The following is a 20,001-nucleotide window of genomic DNA, read 5'->3' on the forward strand; positions in this document are numbered from 1 at the left end:
TTCTACTCAAAATTGCAACCAGAAACAGAGACCAATATCTTGGAGCTATATCACTTTCATGGAAACTTGAGAGATAAGGTCCCTGAATTCTGCTCCTGAGGGACTGTAGTTCCTATTCTTCCCAGTCTCACCTCTTTACCCCTTCTTTTCTGAGAAATGACTCAGTCTGCATCCAACAAAAAGATGAGTAGCTGAAGCCATGTATGATGTCTCGAAAATGGCAGTCACTGCTGTCCTAGCTGGTAACCTGAGAAAAGATGACAGAACAGGGGCAGAAAGTAAAACGAACCCTGAGACAAAGACTGGAAAACCTTTGGGAGACTTCAAGTCCAGTGTATCATGGTATCTTTCTGCCATTCCTCAAGGCTTTTGCATATGTTCTTCTTTGTTCTGCTCACCTAACTACCTCACGCCTACACATCCTTCACATCAACCTGGGTATTATTTTCCAGAAGACGCCTTCTCTATACCAATGCGCTGTATCAGTTCCTTTCCCTCAACCACCATGCTAAGTCAGCTGGACTCTCCTTCCATGCACTTATCACAGTTTATAATTATAGATTTGCAAGATACTCAATATGTATCTGTTCCACTAGCCTGCCCTTGAGAACAGAAACCATCTGACTTATTCATTGCTGTATTCCCAGCACTGAGTAAAGTGCCTGATATAGTTTGGCTGTGTCCCCATCCAAATCTCATCTTGAATTGCCCTGTGTTGTGGGAGGGACCCGGTGGGAGGTAACTGAATCATGAGGGCAAGTCTTTCCCATGCTGTTCTCATGAGAGTGAATAAGTCTCATGAGATCTGATGGTTTTAAAGAGGAGAATTCCCCGACACAAGTTCTCTCTCTCTCTTTGCCTGCTGCCATCCATGTAAGATGTGACTTGCTCCTCCTTGCCTTCTACCATGATTGTGAGGCCTCCCCAGCCACATGGTACTGTGAGTTTTCCATTAAACCTCTTTTTCTGTATAAATTACCCAGTCTCGGGTATGTCTTTATCAGCAGCATGAAAACGGACTAATATGGTGCCTGAAACAAACTGAGGCTCAAAAGAGATTTGTTGAATGAATAAATGAGTGAACAAATAAATGTCTAGCACAAAATCTTTCCACAACTATTCTGGTTCCCCAGAAGAATGTGCTGTTCTCTCATCCACCCTTCAAGTGCGCTTGGCAGTTACACTGATTGTCCCCTAGTTCAGAGCTTCCAAACTGGACTGTGAGCCCCTCTCATGGCAGAATTTATAAACATCTCATTTTACCTCTGCTGCCACTATGCCCGGCACCCTGGCAGTTACTTGATTCAGATTTATTTATTTTTAAATTATTTTTTATTATTATACTTTAAGTTCTAGGGTACATGTGCATAACGTGCAGGTTTGTTACATATGTATACTTGTGCCATGTTGCTGTGCTGCACCCATCAACTCGTCAGCACCCAGATTCAGATTTATTAAAATGAAAGAAATTGAATCATCTGTGCCTCCCCGCCCAAGGCTAGAATAATCAATGGGGTCAATCTATGATGTGTTCCATAGAAAAAAATAAACAAGTTGGTTATTTTTCTGATTTGTCTATTCAATTTGGTCAATGTGATCCATTTGGTGTGCTCTTATAGTGGACTTATATCAGTTTTTGGACGCTATTTAAAGAACCTGCAAGTCTACTAGTTCCTTGAGTACCAATCAAAGCCCTGTGAGAAAGTCGGCAGGTATGTGTCTATCCACACAGCAGAACAGAGGATCAAGGAGTTAAATTTGCCTGAAATCAATACATAGGAAAGAGTAAACTATGGAGTCTTCCAGATCTCTAGACACCTTCTGAGTCAGGGATTCTTACTCCAAAGTCAGGGATATCCAGTACCCTGCTTGTTGATTTTTGTTAGGAAGGAGTATGTCCTAATATTTTTGAAGACTCAAGATTACTGAGTGTGTGTATGTGAAGGAGAAGGGGTGTAGGAAAAGATGACAAAGATATTCCTCAAAGGAGACAAAAGGGTGAGGGGAGTTCAGAATGAGGAATTTAAAGAGGAGGCCTCTGAGGATGGGGTATATGCAACTGAGAAGGGCAGAAAAGGGGGTATCTCCATTCCTTGATACAAATCCTGCCAGCCTCAGGAAGGTGAACCTGGAGGCCTAGGATAGGGGTGAAGAACTTTGACCACAGTCTGTGACCCAAAGATCATCTAGGTAGTTAAAACATTGAGATTGCACTCAATCAGTATTTTTCCAATCTATTTCACCATGGACATGTTTTATATTATACTGCATTGTTGATGGGATACCAATAGGCCTCATGAGATATAATGCATGCTTAGATTAAAGCAGATATCTAAAAATGATCTTGCAAATGAATCGCTGCAAGGAATTATGGAAATTACCTTTGATTTATGTGCAAATTTAAAATTTTATGATTAAACAAAAAATGACAAATTGGAGAAATCAACTGCTTTATATTTTATTACAGACACAAAGAACAGCATCTCACAAATACATGCTGAAATTATAAATCATAAATGAAATATACAAGTATAAACGCATAAAAATTCACATAAATATATAATATATAAGCATACATAAATGCTTGCTGAAATTATAAATTAAGATATGACAAAGACCACTGGTCACCAAATAAATGACACATATCACCTCAGTGGTTCTCGAATTCGGCCTGAGCCTGATGAGCTGATGGCACCATGGCCTCTCCTGTTTTAAGGGATCACACTCAACTTCCTTGGTTTGCTTTACCATTTCTTCATAGCAGATATGGGACATTATCATAGAAGAAGGGTAACAGGTTTATACTTTTTTAAAAGAATCTTTTTCTCAGAAATTCACTTTAAAATTTTTTCTAAGAGGTGACCTTTCAAAATATAATTAAAATGCATATTATATATGTGTATATATGTATGCATGTATACATGTGTATACATTATGTATGTATGCACACACACACACACACACATTCAAATAGCTCTTATGTTTCTGGAACCCATTCTGGAATGCAGCCTAGATTAGACCCTCTGGAGATCATTGCCACCTATAACATATTCTAATTCCCATCTTTGCAGTGGCTACTGATGCACTGGTTACTAACTGCTCAACTCACTCACTTGGCCTGTCATCATGGAGAATGGGCACAGCATGAAGCTCCAAGCTGGAGGTGTCCTGAAGTACAAGGGCAGATGAAGAACTACACAGGGGTAGCCCTTATATCAGACAAGAAACAGATGGCCTATGCCAAAGGGTTCTGTTGAACTGAATTTTATGAAGAGAGTATTTCCTGAGGTAAGAGCAGGGTTAGGAGAACAAGCAAGAGAAGGTGAGGCTCTCAGAGACTAAGAACCATGGGATCTTTGAAGGGGAGGGAACCAAGCTTCTGGAGCCCCGTGAAAGTTAAGAGTCATGGGAGAGAGGCCTAAAAATAGCTGTTGTCAAAGGAACAGTCATTATCAAAACCCAAAATCACAGCAAAGTACAGCAGAAATAGGAATAAATATGCCAGCCTTTCTAGGATTGCTAGAAAAATACAAAACATACAATTACATTTAAATTTTAGACAAACAACAATTCTATAGTATAAGTATATCCCAAATACTTCATGGGATATAAAGTGTTTCATAGTTCTTCTAAAATTTAAATTTTCCTGGAATTCTGTATTTTTATTTGCTAAATCTGGCAGCCCTAGACCTCTCTCCTCTCACCCTCCAATCTCTGCCAGTGCCTTTCATTGTCCAAACCCAGCTGAAAGTCAGAAGTAAGGCAATCTGTGTGGTGCAGGCACTGGAGGTCAGCCTTGCCTGGGACATAAGGCAAGGCAGAGAATTCCAGAAGATAAGATGTGGGGGTGGGGGTAGTCAACAGAGAATAGCCAAAAATAATCAGTGACTAGCCTCTGCCATTCTAATCTCAGCCTCTGTGGTAGAGTGGTATTTTCTAAGGAAAGAACAGGCAATGTTTTGTCCTGGCTTTGTGCACTTGTGGGCTATTCTTTAGTCTAGATCAGTGGTTTTCAATCTCCTATTCCAAACAAAATATTCCACAGAATCCCTACACATGAAACAGGTAAAAAGGTAGCTGCTGCAGTAGAAGAGGTGCTAGACCTGAAGCCCTATCTGGCTCCCCTCCTATCCACCCCTCATGCCCACATACAAACACAGTTGCAGTGGGACCCGCAGAGCCCTGGGGAGCCTTGGGCCTGACCAAAGCTGGTCTGAGAGCCCCCACTGTAAGCTCCAATAACTATACAATATATAGTGTGCTATCTTTTGTGAAGGAAAGAAATAAGAAAAAGACGTATCTCGTGTTTGCAAAAGGAACTATAGAAGAAATATATCAGAAATGATTAAAAGCTGTTACCTCTAGCATATAAGTGGGTATGGATTGGGGAAGATGGAAACAGGAGCAGGAATTCTGCAAGCAGACCTTCCTAGACTTTGGCTTTTGAAACAAGTGAGATAAAAAGTGAAGGGGAAAAAAGCAAACTCTGAAATTGAAGACAAACAGAAAAAAATGAAACTGCATTAAATCAATGGCATAAGCACACAAAAACTTAAGTTACTTCTGGATACAACTGTCTGATTACAGTTGGAGGGAGAAATTCAAGACAGAAAGAATGGCAAAGGCGGGAGCCTTTGGTGATGGAATACTTTTTAGAATCTTGATTGTGGTGTTATAGAAATCTAACCTGTGATAAAATTACATAAAACTTCTCACATCCACATCCCACCCCCCCCCCCCCACACACACACATATCCATACATCCCCCCATCCCACATGAGTGTAGGTAAAACTAGGAAAATCTGAATAAATTCCATGGATTGTATGAATGTTAATTTTCTGGTCTTGATATACTGCACTGTAAGTTAAGCAAGATATAATCAGTGGGATAAATATGGTGAAGGGTACACAGGATCTCCTGGTATATTTCTTCAACTTCCTGTGAATCTATAATTATTTTAAAATAAAACCTTATTTTAAAAAACTGCAGGCAGGGTGCAGTGGCTCACATCTGTAATCCCAGGACTTTGGGAGCTTGAGGCGGGAGGATCAAGAGGTCAAGAAATCGAGACCATCCTGGCCAACACAGTGAAACCCCGTCTCTACTAAAACTAAAAAAATTAGCTGGACTTGATGGCACGTGCCTGTAATCCCAGCTACTTGGGAGGCTAAAGCAGGAGAATTGCTTGAACCTGGGAATAGAAAAATCATTAGTTTTCAACCCCCATTATAATAGTTGGCTCAGGTAAGGGTTATCAGTTTCTGTTAAATTCCTGGGTGAAATATTGGTGAGGATGAGTACATTCACCCAGTTACAAAGTGCCACCCTATAGATTTCTTACTCATTACAAAGGGGAAATGAACAGCAGTAAGATCTGGCAGCCAACATTTTAATTAAAGCATCAAACTGAGCATCACCAATAGAAAGGGGCTTGGCTGAGGGCAGTAGCGTGCTACCATTAAAGTCTGAACATGTTAGTGCCTCAAAGGAACGAGAGGTTAAGTTCATCAAGAGTGAGGACAGGAAAGGCTTCTTGGGGGAGCTGAGTTTGAAATGTTGATCGGAAAGGAGTCTGATGGCTGGGGGAGGTGGTTCAAGCAAAGAGCACAGCAGAAGCAAAGGCCCAGTGGCTTGAAACAGCCTTCTAGACTGAGAGAACCTCAATCAGTTGTGAATGGCTGGGACAAGCAGTATAGAGAGAGGGTTAAAGATGAGCTTGGAGAGTTAGGCAAGGCCCGATCATTACCGATTTCCATTACCAGGCTAAACGGCTTAGACCATATCAGGTAATGGAGAGACTTGAAGGGTCTCTAAGGTGGGTGGCCATAATTATATAAGAAGAAAGTGACAAGACAGCTGTATTGGAGGTAGAATCTACCAGACTCACAACCAATCAGCGATGTGGCTAATGAAACAAGCTAATAGGATGAACCCAAGAATACTTTCACGTTCTCTGCAGGAGGGCTAGTCCTGCAGATGGGCAGGGTTGAGCTGGATGAAAAACACCTAAGGTCACGGTCAGCAGGACACGGTGTGTGAATGATTAGTGATACCTCCACTAACAGGGAGAAGAAAAGAATATCAGGGTGGATGGTGGTTCTGATAACTGAGATTAAAAGCACAAGAACAGGTATTGGGAAGGAAGGACAAGTGTGTTATTTCAACTGTGCTGAATTAGAAAGATTGCCATTTATTTCAGAATTCCTAGTATCTCATATGGATTCAGTACATATTGTGGATGAGTCTTCTGGAATTCTAATGATAATTTAAGGGCTAATATATAGATTATTTACTCAGTAGACTTTGGGAGCTTCTTCAACACATGCACTGAGGAGCATCTCCTGGATTTAGAGCATGGAGCTTTAATCAGAGCAATCCCATTAGGTTTAACAGGATTTATTTAAACCTGGGAATCCTGGGGATGCTGGAATGAAGAAAACTCTCAGCCTGATGTTGCACTTAATAATAATTAATAATGAGAATACTCTTCCCCATGGTGGCTGAGCATAGGCACAAATGTCTGCTGCAAAGTCAAATTCCTTGCCTTGGATCTCAGTCCCATGACAAGGACAGCACCCCAATTCATCAGTGCTTGAGAGGCTGTCTAGCTTGAGACCCACACTGGGTGACTTATAATTAAAACAATTGCAATTCTTTTTGAAAATTTAATTCCAAATCTAATTTCTCATTTGCCTCACGAGGATACAGTATGCACGGCAGCCTTATCTGTGGGGAAATTAAGGAAAAGCAGGAGGACATGCACCACACAGTGCTTATATTAAAGTAATCATTCATATTTTTCTGGCAACACTTTTTAATAAGTGTCAAATCTTTATTACTTTCTTTGGCGTTTGCATCCACATTAATCACGTTGAATTCAGAAGGTATTTATTTCTGGAGGTTGTAAAAATCAACTCAGAGGCTTCCCCAAGCTCATCAATCAGTCCAAGTCCACTCCTAGGGTTCTCATTTGTGGAAGCTTTGCTGGTTCAGGAAGCAACAAGAAAGCAAACTCAACACTGTGATGGCCACAGGGGACAAGGGAGGAGATACAGTTCCACCCTGAGACACACATCACAGAGTTTTGTCTTGGCCACTGGAATCAGAGTTCTCCAGGGGCAAACTTTCTGAGGCAAGAAACACACACCGCCACTCCTCCATGGCCACAGAATGGCATTAGATAGGTGGGCTGGTAGCTCTCTGAGCTTTTTATTACAGAGTAGAGGAAGTCTAATAACGAGAGCTTGCTGGTTCTTCCAGGGTGGACTTTATAAATTATGGAAAGAATGCACCTAGTAAAAAAGCAAAAGCTGGAAGCACAAAAACGGCCTGGAGCGACAGATAGCATAGGCCTGGGAATGAGGAAACATGAGTTCTAGTCTCAGCTCTTTCAGAAATGACTGTGAAATTTCAGTCTCTTGGCCTCAGTTTCCAGACCTTTAAGATGGGCTTGCCTAGATGGTGTTTCAGGCTTTGCCAGTTCTCAAGCTGATGAGTGACATCTTCAAATATCTTCGACCCCTGGATGAGACTCAGAGTAGGGAATTTGGAGGATATGGTGGCTTTGACGTTAAGCTTGACCCGAAGAGGAAGTGACACTTGGGCTGAACTTCATCAATGTCATCCCCATCTTTAGCACTGAACCTGCAATTCTGACACTGTAGAAGCAGCAGGGGCTGAGACATCTGTGATTTCTTTGAGGTTTCACTTATTAAGGAAGAAAGACAAACAGCAGGGAAACTAACTATGGTAGGGCTGGGTCACTCTGCATCTTAACTCACCAGTCTGGAGCATCCAGCATTTGGTGAAGAAATGTTATTCACTCCTAGTGCAAAAGATACAGACCAAATTAACTGGTATATTCCTATTGTACCTACATTTATCCTCAAAATCTCATAGCAAAAAGAACTTGAGGGATAGGTCTGATCTTTGCAAAACGGTCAGGTTGGCAGATTTTGTCTTTCCTTCCTCTGGCTTCCCCGTTCCACATCATTTTCTCCATGGGAGTTCCCCCAGGTCTCTCTCCCAGGTGCCTCAGTGTTCTCTCCTTCTTGTTCTCCTGCATCCTCTGTCCATAGGACATCCTGTCAAGCAACATTCCTTGCTAGTCATTTTTATCTTAGTGTGAATTTGCACAACCACTTCTTTCCTTGAATAGGGACAGGAGACAGTCTAGGCTTTGGGGAAATAAGTTCATAGGTAGAGACTTCTAGTTGTCACCCCAAATTCATTATTTACTGAGAAATAATGAACCCGTATCAACAGAACCCCAATTACCAGCCAAGGATACGGCTTCCCAGAATTCAGATTCTGCTGAAATCTGAATATCAAATTGATTATCACAGGTAGTTTGGAGTTATAAGACTGATATTTTTTATTTTTGCTTACAAAGAACACATATAAATTGTGTGAGAAACAAAATGGAAATATTTATATTTAACATATATTTTACCTTTTTCTATAAAAGGACATGTAATTTCTTAAAATGTCCTGCACAGTTATAATTGCTAGCATCTAATCCATCCACTTGATCATTTTTTGAGCCTGGGTATTTGGGTGGGCATGGCTGGGGATAAAAGTGTGTCTGTAGGAAGTTTTCATTAGAAAAATCCACTCACAAATTAGCTTTATTTTGGCCTTTGTCTGCAATTCCCCTCTTCAGGGGACTATACCAAATTTTCCTCTGAGTCCCCTTGCCTAAATACTTTCAGTGACTGTGTTTTGGGTAGAATTGACTCTACTTCTAGTTCTAGAGGTAAGACGTGTGTTTTTGTTTTGTTTTGTTTTTTTGAGACAGGGTTTTGCTCTGTTGCCCATGCTGGGATACAGCAGAACTGTCTCAACTCACTACAGCCTCGATCTCGTGGGCTCAAGCCATCCTTCCACCTCAGTCTCCTGAGTAGCTGGACCTACAGGTTTGTGCCACTACATCCAGTTAATTTTTTATATATACATATTGTTTGTTTTTTGTTGTTGTTGTTTTGTTTTGTTTTTTGTAGAGACAGGGTCTCACTGTGTCGCCCAGGCTGATCTCGAACTCTTGGGCTCAAGCAATCCTCCACCTCAGCCTACCATACTACTGGGATTACGGGCATAAGCCACTGCCAGGCCAGAAAATAAGCCATCAAAATCAGACAGTGTTTTCCCTGGCCTAATGATTGACTTAAGAAATGCTGTGAGGCCAGGCATGGTGGCTCATGTATGTAATCCCAGTACTTTAAGAGGCCAAGAAGGGTGGATCACTTGATGTCAGGAGTTAGAGACTGGCCTGACCAATATGGTGAAACTCCGTTTCTATGAAAAATACAAAAATTAGCTGGGCATGGTGGGGTGCGCCTGTAATCTTGGCTACTCAGAAGCCTGAGGCAGGAGAATCGCTTGAACCCAGGAGGTAGAGGTTGGAGTAAGCCGAAATCGTGCCACTGCACTCCAGCCTGGGCAACAGAGTGAGACTCTGTCTTAAAAGAAAAAGAGAAATGGCATGCAACCCAACAGAGCTGATGAGATTCAAACCACTTTGCTGGGGATGCATGGAAAGATTCTAGCACTTTCTGCTGGGCTTAAGCCTAAAGATATATGAGGCTAGAGCCGCTGCCTCTATCTTTGGCACCATGAAGAGAAAATCTGTCTGGGAATATATCTAACAGAGAAGAAGTAAGACCAAGAGTTGTAGAAAGACATAAGCTCCTGGAGATGCAGTGTGAACCCTTGCGTTGCCTGCCTGAAGCTCCCGTCTAAGGTCTACAGGATCCAATAAGATCCTTCTTTTTTTTTTTTTTTTCATTTAAGCCAGTTTTGGTTCAATTTTCTCTCACTTAGAAAATCTTAACTAAGAAAACAACTAATTTATCTTGTTAAGTTTTCCTTCTCTTTTAAAACAATTTTATCTAGGGATAATTACAAACATAAGCTGCACATAAAGTATAAAATTTGATAAGGTTTGACATATATATATACTCACACACACACACATATATCTAGGAATCCATCCTCACAATTAATATAATGAACATATCCATCACCATCAAAAGTTTACTCCCACCTATTCATAATCCTTTCCTTCCTTCCCTTCATACCTACCACATCCCCTAGCAACTGCTGATCTGCTGTCATAGTTTGCATTTTCTGGAATTTTCTATGAATATAATCATACAGTATAAACTCCTTTTTGTCTGGCTTCTCTTACTTAGCACAGATTAATCTTTTAAAAAAATTGCTAAAGTATTTGCCAAAATAGTTGTACCATCTTAATTCCCATCAGTCGTCTGTGAGAGTTTCAGTTCCTCCACATACAAACACTTGATATGGTCAATCTTTTTAATTTTGGACAATCTAATACATATGTAGCCACATCACAATATAGTTTTAGTTTGCATTTTTCTTAATGACTAACTCCATTTTCTTTTTAGATGCCTATTTTCCATCTTTCCCATCTCCTAAGGCAAAGTGTCTACTCAAATCTTTTGCCTTTTTAAAAAAAATTATTTTCTTATTAAGATTTAAGAATTCTTTATACATTCTGGATATCAGTTCTTTATAACTTTGGGATTTACAAATATTTTCTCTATGTCAAAACAACTTTCAAAGAATATAATTTCCTAATTTTGATAAAGTCCAAATTATGTTTTTCTTTTAAAGATCACTCTTTTGGTGGTTTATCTAGCACACCTTGTCTAACCCAAGATCACCAAAAATTCCTCCTACATTTTCTTCTAGAATGGTTACAGTTTACTTTAGATCTTACATTAAGATCTGTGATCAATTTTGAGTTTACTATTAAAGGCCTTTATGCTTTGTCCTGGGAAGCAGTTACGTTTCTTGGAAGCAGTTTAATCCTCTTGAGTACTGGCTTTAAGCTTTGTTAGTTGGAATCAGAGCAACATGTAATCTAATTTTGCCCACTACTGAGGCAAAACCCTTCTGAATATTCTTCCAGGACTTCGTAAGTTCCAAGGTTTCCTCTCCAGATGATGATGGGAATAGAAACTTTCTGGCTCTGTATGAGCTCTGAGCCTTGTTTTTTCCCTCTAATGTCTTTAAATCATTCCTTTCCTGACCTCAAGTAGTTTCCTCACAATCATATATTGATCAATAATCAGCTGAAGACTCAAGGGTGATTGTTTGCAAATTCTCTAGAGTTCTCTACGTGGGGCTCTCTTCTCTCTCCTTGACTCTGCCTTAAAAACTCTGTCTTGGCCGGGCGCGGTGGCTCAAGCCTGTAATCCCAGCACTTTGGGAGGCCGAGGCGGGTGGATCACGAGGTCAGGAGATCGAGACTATCCTGGCTAACACGGTGAAACCCCGTCTCTACTAAAAATACAAAAAAATTAGCCGGGCGTGGTAGCGGGCGCCTGTAGTCCCAGCTACTTGGGAGGCTGAGTCGGGAGAATGGCGTGAACCCAGGGGGCGGAGCTTGCAGTGAGCCGAGATCGCGCCACTGCACTCCAACCTGGGAGACACAGCGAGACTCCGTCTCAAAAAAAAAAAAAAAAAAAAAAAAAAAAAAAAAAAAAAAAAACTCTGTCTTATTTGGCCTTCCCGGGTTCCCAGCTCTGTTTCCTCTTCTCATGGAGACGGCTGGACTCCACCTGGATCTCCACCTTGTGCTGTGACCTAGGAACTCTCCAATCAATCAGGTGGGCAGTCACAGAACCCACCTTGTTTGTTTCTATGTTTCTGAGATGGGTGGCTCATTGCCTGGCATCCAGAGTCTTCAAAACCAGTGTTTCATGTATTTCATTTGCGCGTGTGTGTGTGTGTGTGTGTGTGTGTGTGTGTGTTTAGCTGTTTTTTAAGGGAAGTCAAATGCAGCCTCTGCTATTACACATTAGTTGGAAGTAGAAATCTCCCACAGTATAATGTGGGAGACATTCTAAAAGACAGCAGCATTTCCTATTTAAAGTAGACCAACCATTTGAAAACTTACCCTATGTATGGGCAATAACTCAAAAATAATTTGTTTACGTTTCTATTTTCTTCACATAAGTTGATCTCTAGAAATCACTGCTGTAATCACAGGGTGGAAAACACAATCGACCACAGGGTGTTGGTCATAGATTCATTTAACAAATATTTGTTAAACAGCTACAGGCATTGAGGGAAATTACTACTCCAGGTATTGAAGGCAAGGGGTCAGTGGAATATACCACTGAACAAAGAGACAAGATTCTTGACCTTAGAAAAGTGCCTTTTACGCATAACTGCTAGAGATAAGTGTTTTACGTATATTAACTCTAACCCTCATAACAACCCTGCTGCATAAGCAGTAACAATTAGCAAACTCTATTTAAAGATGGGATAACTAAGGTAAAGAGAGTTTGAGTAACTTACCCAGGGTAGCACGAGTAATAAGAGTCAGGGATGGGAGTCAGTCTAGGCAGTTTAGCTCCAGGATCTCATCCCTGGGCCATTACGTGACATTTTATTTATACATGTCAACAAAACAACGCGTTGTAATGTGGCAGGGATTCAAATGCTTTCCGAGGGCAGATAAAGCAGAGTAAGGAGATAATGACAGAATGTGCTGCCTTACAGATTGACCCATGCAAAGCATTTCCTAAGAGGTGGCATTTGAGGCAGAGAGCTGAATAAAGCAAGGGAGAGAGATGTGCAGCCACCTGGGGAACAGCATTTCAAGCAGAGGGCACAGCAAGTGCAAAGGCCCTAAGACAGAAATGCTGGATGTGCTCAAGGAGCAGCAAGAAGCCAGTGTGGCCAGAGCACCATGAGAAGGAAAAGGTGGGTGGCTGAGAGAAGAAATTAATATGATTTATGTAAAATGCCTCCCACAATGCCTCACACTTAGTGGATGGAAGCCAGATAAAGGGTGGACATTATTAGTATCATCATTGCAATTAGCACGAGTGCTTTGTGAGAAAAATGACTGGAGAGAAAGGAGGCACCCTCCATGACTTGGGTTAATCAGAGAAGACTTCTTAGAAGAGGGATTTAGGCTGAGCTTCCAAAAATAAGACCTTTCCCCTATTTCCAAGTGACACCATGAAGCCTCTTTCCCCACATTCCCGGGAATGAGGATGGGTGAGTCTTATGACTTGAAGAAATGACCCAAAGCTGTATACTAAGAGGTCAGTAGACTCACAGAAGAGAAATTAAAAATCATTTACTTTTCCTTCTGAGTTTTCTTTGGCTTCTTGTCTGAGCCTCTCCCTGTTGGCCCTTTGATCTCAGAATCCCATCATTCTCTGGTCCATTTTTAAAGATTTTGAAAGGAAATCTACAATGAAGATTGTTATTAGGGCTTTAAGCCAGATGGAGAAAATTAAATCAGAGTCAAAGAAAACCTGAGTGGCCTTTTCCACTGATAAGTTTCTGTTTGCACCATTTTATCATAGTAGGAGTGGCTCTTCTGAATGTCCAAATGGCATTGAATAAGCAGAGAAGGAGAGAATTAACTCTGATGAAGAACTGTTCCTTGCCCTTAAATGTCAGAGACATCAATTGCTCATCACACAGAGACCAGGGGTTCATCAGGCTGAAAGAACAGGATGGAGACCATGAGCAGAATTTTTTTTAAATGCCACATGGGTTTCCAGAAACAAACGCCTAGTCAACTTTCTTGGGTAACACTAACTCATAATTACCTTGCCGCCTCTTGTTTGTGATATCAGATGGCTGATTCTCCTGGGCTTACCTTTAGCTCCAACCTGTTAAAGGAAGGAAGAAAGCTCTGAGCAACTAGCCCAGAGCCACAGTCAGAGTGTGGGCTCTGGTGGCAGTTATGTCTTTCTACAACCCTTGGCCTTCACCTATATCAAAATTTCCTTGGGGGTTTGAAAAAATGTAAACTCTGGCTCCCTCCCAAGCCTCCTTAGATATTGTGAGGGTAGCACCTCAAGGTCAAGTTTACTAGGTGATTCTTCAACAAGGCAGTTGCAGATGAGCCCTCTGAGAATATGCCTGTGCCAGGATCTTTTCTTGAGGCAGCTTCTGGAAAGGTCATCAGGGCTGGGGTGAACTAGGAGTTCTCTACCCTCTCTTGGCACAGAATCACCTGGAGCTTAAAAGATACAGCTGCCTGGGCTTTCAGGCATGAGATTCTGCAGCAATCTTCTGTGGTAAGTCCAGTCTTGTCTTTATTTTTTTTCTAAAGTTCCAAAGATAAATCCAATATGCAGGCAAGGTTGAGAACTAGCAGGTCACAGATCAGGGACAACAACGCCAGAGGCCATAGGGTTAGGCAGGCAATGGGAATGCATGAAACAGGCTGGCTGGGACAGGTGAAATAGAAACCCCAGTTCCATTCCAAGAGGGTGGCCACTATTCAGCAAGCCAACTCCTGGTTATGTGGAAACAAAACCCATTTTTGCCATCCCTTCTGATTTTTCAAGAAAAGTCAGAAATCAAAATTTTAATATGAAACCTGATTTTTGAAAGTCTATAAATGACCAGGCACCGTGGCTCACGTCTGTAATCCCAGCACTTTCGGAGGCTGGGGTGGGCAGATCACTTGAAGTCAGGAGTTCCAGACCAGCCTGGCCAACATGGTGAAACCCTGTTTCTACTAAAAACACAAAAATTAGCTGGGTGTGGTCGTGCAGGCCTATAATCCCAGCTACTCTGGGGGCTGAAGCAGGAGAACTGCTCGAACCTAAGAGGTGGAGGTTGCAGTGAACTGAGATCGTGCCACTGCACTCCAGCCTAGGTTACAGCACAAGACTCTGCCTCAACAAGAAAAAGTCTATAAATCACACAAAACGTATACATTACTGTGTGCACGAAACAGAACACACCTGTGGGTGGCTGTGGCTCAGAGACTGCCCATCGGTAACTTTTGCTTGTGAAGTTTCTCAGCCTGTGGACATGCGAGGAGGCCCCTCTGTGGTGACCTCTCCTTGGGGGCCAGTTCTATAAGTGCTCTTGGTTTGTGTGTAGTCCCATCTGCCTCCCTAGAATTTCTCTTCTTTGATGTGGTTTGCCAAATTTCCTGACTCATTTGAAGCCAAAGAAGTTTTCTCGTAATTAATACTTAAGAAGGAATATTTTATATTTTTACCTTCCGTAGAATCCTTTTATCTGAGACAAGAGATATGCATAAGAATATGATTTTCATAAATAACATCTTAGTGTGTTTTGTGCTCTATCAAACTCTATGAGCACTCAAGCTTAGAGTGCTCAGTTTGTTATCAAAACCAGAAGACTCTAGAAAATGAATGTAGCTCAGTTAAAGGGTGTAAACTGGTTCATACAGTCAGCTCACTCTGGCTTCACTTGCACAAATTTGGTTCTGGAGCCAGGAACCCCTACTTATTTTTTTTTAATTTTTTATTTCCACAGGTTTTTGGGGAACAGGTGGCATTTAGTTACGTGAGTAAGTTCTTTAGTTGTGATCTGTGGAATTTTGGTGCACCTATATTCTGAACAGTACACACTGAACTCAATTTGTTGTTTTCTATCCCTCATCCACTCCCCCACTCACCCTTTCTCCCAAGTCCCCAAAGTCCCTTGTGCCTTTGCATCCTCATAGCTTAGCTCCCACTTACGAGTGAGAACATACAATGTTTGGTTTTCCATTCCTGAGTTACGTCACTTAGAAAGTCTTCAATTCAATCTGGTTACTTCACTTAGAATAATAGTCTCCAATTCAATCCAGTTGCTAGGAATGCCATTTATTCATTCCTTTTTATGGCTGAGTAGTATTCCAGTGGCTGAATACACACACACACACACACACACACACACACACACACACCACAATTTCTTTATCCACTCATTGATTGATGGGCATTTGAACTGGTTTCATATTTTTGTAATCACGAATTGTGCTGCTATAAACGTGTGTGTGCAAGTATCTTTTTCATATAATGACTTTTTCCCCCTGTGGGTAGATACTCAATAGTGGGATTGCTAGATCAAATGGTAGTTCTACTTTTAGTTATTTAAGGAATCTCCACATTGTTTCCCATAGGGGTTGTACTAGTTTACATTCCCACCAGCAGTGCGGAAGTGTTCCCTTCTCAATGCATCCACACCAACATCTATAATTTTTCTATTTTTTTTTTATTATGGCCATTCTTGTGGAAGTTGGTATCGCATTGTGGTTTTGATTTGCATCTCCCTGATCATCAGTGATGTTGAGCATTTTTTCATATGTTTTTTGGCCATTTGTATATCTTCTTTTGAGAATTGTCTATTCATGTCCTTAGCATACTTTTTGATGGAACTGTTTGTTTCTTTTTTCTTATTAATTTGTTTAAAAGAACCCTTACTTTTAAGAAAGCTCTCCAGATAAACTGGATGCAGGTGGTCTGTGGACTGCACTTTTAAACACTGACATTGTAGCACTTTTAATTGCTGATATTGTAGCAGAAAGGGAAGACAGTAGAAAAATGTCCATTTGGAAGATGGAAACACTGAATCTAGAGAGAGGACTCACTGACACCCAGCTGTGTAATGCTCGCTACATTATAAGATGAGTAGCCAGCCAGCGAGAAAAGACAAAGACAAATACTAATTGCTAATCTCACACTTTTCCTTTCTCCAGATTCCTCACAAAAGTACTTTGTTAGCTCTACTTGATTACATAGTACTTGACTGTCTTCAAGTAAATGCCTAAAGGCAATTGGTAATTAATGAGATGCGTATAAGCATTGTGATGAGCAATAAACATATGATGAAAACATGCATTTTTATGAGATACGCTAATGAATCTTAGCACCCCAAACTACAAGCAAAACTCCAGAAGCTTTCTTTTTATTTATGTATTGTAACCAATGACCAAGTGATAGGGAATGAGTTCACTCAGGGCTGGCTTCCCATGCTATGGGCACTGGGGGTGCTGATGGATCCACTGGAAATGCTTCAAAAACCCCTCTGTTTCCAGTGGCAAGGAATTGGCAAGGATTATCTGCATTTTATTTCTGTCAGCCACGATCACATATCTGCACAACACAAATGCATCAAGAAATGGCTTTCTTGTTTATGTTTTTGATTGGCGGACTCTCATCTAATGAGTTCGAGTCAAAGAATTTCATGGTGTCGAAGACCACTGGGACCTCTGAGGGTAACAAGCATATTCCAATGCCTTTTCTGGACAAGGCAAAATGGAGTTTAGTGTATAGACATGGACTATAGAGTCTGCGCCCTGGGTTTGAATCCTGGCTTTGGCACTTGTCTTACACCTTCTCTGGGCCTCAGTTTCCCCATTTGTAAATGTGGATGATAACAGTACCTACTTCACAGGGTTTCTGATGACTGATAAATAAGCTAATGCTTGTGATGCACTTAGAAGAGTGCCTGGCACATGGCAAGATCTCTAAATATGGTATTGTGGTTTGAAGAACCTGGCTTCCCTTGCAGCAGAGCCCCCATGTAGGAAGTTGGGTTCAAGGGCCTGTTGGTTGACTTTGTCCTCTCGGTTCTCATATGCAAATCACTTCCCATGTCCCCACTGTGCCAAAAAAAATGCATTTCAGTTTCTTCATTTCCTCCAGGTCTCCTTAGGACAACATTAACTTTTGGCACAAAGGCTCCCATGAAATTTTTTGTTGGTTGGTTTTAGACAGGAAAGAAAGGACTGCTTGGTTTAAAAGAAAGATTTACCCAGGGAGTTTTGGAGTTCAGCTATGGAGTAAATCAGAAACTGGGGTCCTTCCTGTTCCTAAAAACACACACTGTAGGCAGCTGAGTATGTTGCCTACAACTGTGCCCTGGCCTTTCTGAGGTCTGTGAGCTATCCTTCCCAGGGTGAAGTCTGACCTCTCTCCCTCTCCTGTACCAGATACGGACCACACGCCCCACTCCCTACCTTGCACCCGCATCTTCAGGAGAGATTGAAACTGTGCAAGTTTCTTTTTCTCTCCTCTCCAGACATTCCATGTTTAGAATCATAGGCACCTTTATTTTCAGCTTTGAGCAACTGTTCCAGGCAGAAAATGCCTGCCAAGTGTTCTGGGTTGCATTCAGGCCGTTTGAGCTCATGCTTTGCTGAACAAAAGTCTGTGCTGACATTTCCAGAAAACAGTAACACTTTGGGGCTGCAGTGAGGCATCCCTCTTCTATGTGGAAAGGGTATTCCTGGCAGAGGTTTGGAACTCCAGAGAAATAATTACAGTGCTTTCTACTTCACAGAACTTTATAGTTTACCAAGTTCTTACGCATCCATGATTTCATTTGCATCTTGTAACAGCCGTGAGAAGTAGTCATGACAAGGATTAGGACTGTTATTTTACAGATGACAGAGCTGCAGAGAAAAGTAAGGTAAGCATTTGACATTCGCGCAAGAGCTTGGTCTCTTGACTTCCAAACCCATGAGCTTTCCACAAATAACAACATGATAACATCCACACACTGCTTTGATACACAATTTACATAGTACTAACATGAGCACAGTATCATTTTTATCATCATGAACGTCCCATGAGTTAGAAGGGGAAGTGTTTTAGTCAGCAAGAATACTCTATGCTATAGTAACAAATAAGCCCTAATATCATAGAAACTTGCCCAAACAGAGATTGATTTCTTACTTATACCATACCATAATCTGATACAGATCTCTGTAGTGGCTTTTCTCCAAGTGGTAACTCAGATCCAGACCTCTTCATATTATTCTCCTGACATTTAAAAAATATGGCCTTAGAAGTCACTGGGATATGAGAACAGAGTGTCATCCATTTTCTGGAAGGTTTTATGGCCAGGCCTGGAAGAAGAACACATCATTTCTACTCACCTGTGATTGTCCTGAACTCAGTCATAACTTCAATCTAACCACAAAGGAAAGGTAGCCTTCTTGTGTGCCCAGGAAGAATACATGAAATGGGATTTGGCGAATACAAAGCATTCTTTCTGCTACTTTGAATTATACCAGTACTTGTTCTAGGCTGTCTGTAGCATGTTGGAAAATAAAACATCATGGTCAAAAACTTGTGATACTGTGCCAACTATATGGTAGCCACAAAATACCTGCAGGGCAAACTGAACTCTTTCCAACATGAAGCTTCCCACAAGCTGAAGAATGGTGCTGCGTATCACAACAGGTTACCAGGCCAGGGCAAAGGATGGCAGATAATTTTGCATATTACTGGAACTGAAGTGGAAATAGTATTTATCCACTTTTTTTGTATTCCTGTATGCATTTACAAATGATTTGAGTGGATTTCTAATCTTGAAGCATATCCAAAATAACAAAACCACACACACACACAAAAGGTAGTTAAATAGAGCAGAGAACTAGCTATACCAAAAACTTGAAATTGATCAATCATTACAACTAAGCAATAGGTTTGGTTGCATGCTTACTGAAAGCTAAAGTAAAAAGAAGGTAAAGGTAATAACATTTTGAGCACCTCTGATGTCCCAGTTACTATGAAATGTTTTATATACATCAGCTTATTTGATCCACGTATCAGCTTGTGAGGTAGTTAATGACAGTAGCCACCCCATATTGAATTCATAGACTAGGCCAGGTCCAAGGCTAAACACTTTACATGTATAACTATTTAAACCTAACCAATGTACCATTTTATAATGAGAAAAGTAGAGGTTCAATGAAATGACATGAACTATCCAAAGTATAATTAGTGGCCAAGGCTGGATCCAACTCAGCCCTATCTGATTCCAAAATCTATGCTCTTTTCATAAACTAATAGTATTATTTGTCACATAAAAGGAAACATATAATTAAGGAGACACAGTAAATACAGAAGATGCACATGCTCTATTTTTTTTTTAAGTGAGTATCTTAATGAGCTCCAAATCAAGTCCAGAACTTTTCTTATTATTTCAAATCCCTTGGAAGTCAAGAAAGAGTTCACGCTTGAGGATATTCAAGGGGACTGCAACATACCTGAGGCAGAGAGAGGGCTGAAAGCCAAAGGAGGGAAACAGTGCAAGCAAACCGAGGTTGGAATTCTGTAGGAGGCCATCTAGCAACATGGCACCAGAGCTGCCAAGCCTTCTCCCAGCACTCCATTTATTAAACTGAATTATATCAGATCCTGAAGGCTAAAACACTAGAAATGAAGGAATTTTCATTTTTATGAAAG

General features: G+C 41.0%; 1 protein-coding gene across 4 annotated transcripts in view; it reads right to left on the minus strand.

The window, feature by feature from the left end:
* The window catches only part of BBIP1 (BBSome interacting protein 1), a 1,212,900-nt gene that overhangs the window by 892,897 nt on the left and 300,002 nt on the right, over positions 1-20,001 (minus strand). The window contains exon 1 of one of the 4 annotated variants that reach the window (XM_050804429.1): positions 4,763-4,767. The exons of 2 other annotated variants lie outside the window; for them this stretch is intronic. The gene's annotated coding sequence lies outside the window, so the exon portion shown is untranslated. Of the gene's footprint in view, positions 1-4,734; positions 4,739-4,762; positions 4,768-20,001 lie in introns of those variants that run through there. One more of the 4 variants, XM_050804435.1, reaches the window with a different exon arrangement.

Source organism: Macaca thibetana, chromosome 9 (assembly GCF_024542745.1).
Source record: "Macaca thibetana thibetana isolate TM-01 chromosome 9, ASM2454274v1, whole genome shotgun sequence".
NCBI lineage: Eukaryota > Metazoa > Chordata > Mammalia > Primates > Cercopithecidae > Macaca > Macaca thibetana.